Source organism: Orycteropus afer, unplaced genomic scaffold (assembly GCF_000298275.1).
Source record: "Orycteropus afer afer isolate SDZICR_OR568_19922 unplaced genomic scaffold, OryAfe1.0 scaffold00030, whole genome shotgun sequence".
Lineage (NCBI taxonomy): Eukaryota > Metazoa > Chordata > Mammalia > Tubulidentata > Orycteropodidae > Orycteropus > Orycteropus afer.
The window spans coordinates 6,504,902-6,506,012 of record NW_006921617.1 but is presented as its reverse complement, the minus strand read 5'-3'; positions in this window follow the sequence as shown (position 1 = coordinate 6,506,012).

Below are 1,111 nucleotides of genomic sequence, written 5' to 3'. Positions count from 1 at the left end.
TTTTTTTAATTGTGATTTGGGTGAAAAAGTATAGAGCAAATACACTTTCCATACAGCAGTTCACATACACTTTGTCTCATGACATTGACCACAATTTAGCACAATGCAACATCTCCCCTCCCACTTCTCCTGATAGTTACTTCTTCCCTATGTCCATCCCTCCATGCACTCCTACCCCCTGAGCTATCTCCCTGTGCCTGAGCAGCCCTTCTTTCTCTCATGCTTATTCTCTTCATGGAGGGTATCTGTCTCAGGTAAATGCTCAGCTGACATGCCTGTCTGTTGTTTGGCTGGAAGCCACAGGTGTGCGTTCAATTCCAGACCTGAAGGGCAGCTAAGGGCCATAGTCTCAGTGGTTCCACCAGGCTCCCTCGGGCCAGCAAACCTGTTCCGTGCTTTTTTTTTTTCCCAAAATGATTTTGAGTTTTGTTCCACATTGTTCTCCCTGTCTATCCAGGATCTCCTACAAAGATCCTCCTCCAAGTGATTGACAATAGTAGCCGAGCACCATCTATTTCTTCTGGTCTCATGGTTGTATAGGCTGCAGATCGAATGGTGTGCCAGCCACTAGGACTAATTTTTTCTATGAATTTTTGGTTTTCTTCATTCTTCTTGGCTCCGGATGAGGAGAGACCTATCGTTACATCTAGATGGCAGCTTGCAAGCTTTTAAGATCTCAGTGGCTGCTCGCCACAGTAGAAGGTGGAACAATGTTTTGTGTAGTATTTTATGCCAATTGAGCTTGATGTCCTCTGTGACTATGGTCCCGAGCCCACAGGTTCAACTACTCGGTCCGTCTGGGTAGCTGGCTGTGACCAAGCAGTGACTACAACCTTGCCTCTTCTCAGCCCCATTATACACCTGGGAATTCAGATCATACATATAAAGTTATTGGACCATTGTCTGCCAACCCCATACCTGTTCTTGGGTGCACTCTCCACTTCATATACATACCTAATATTTCAGCCTGTCCACCTATCTATCTACTCATAATACCCGTGTTTGCCTTCACTGACCACGCCATACTATATGCGCAAAAGGGTTCATCTTTGTTGTCTGTACTTCCCACATACCTCTCTATGTCTTTCTCTTCCTCAGTGCCACTATATTG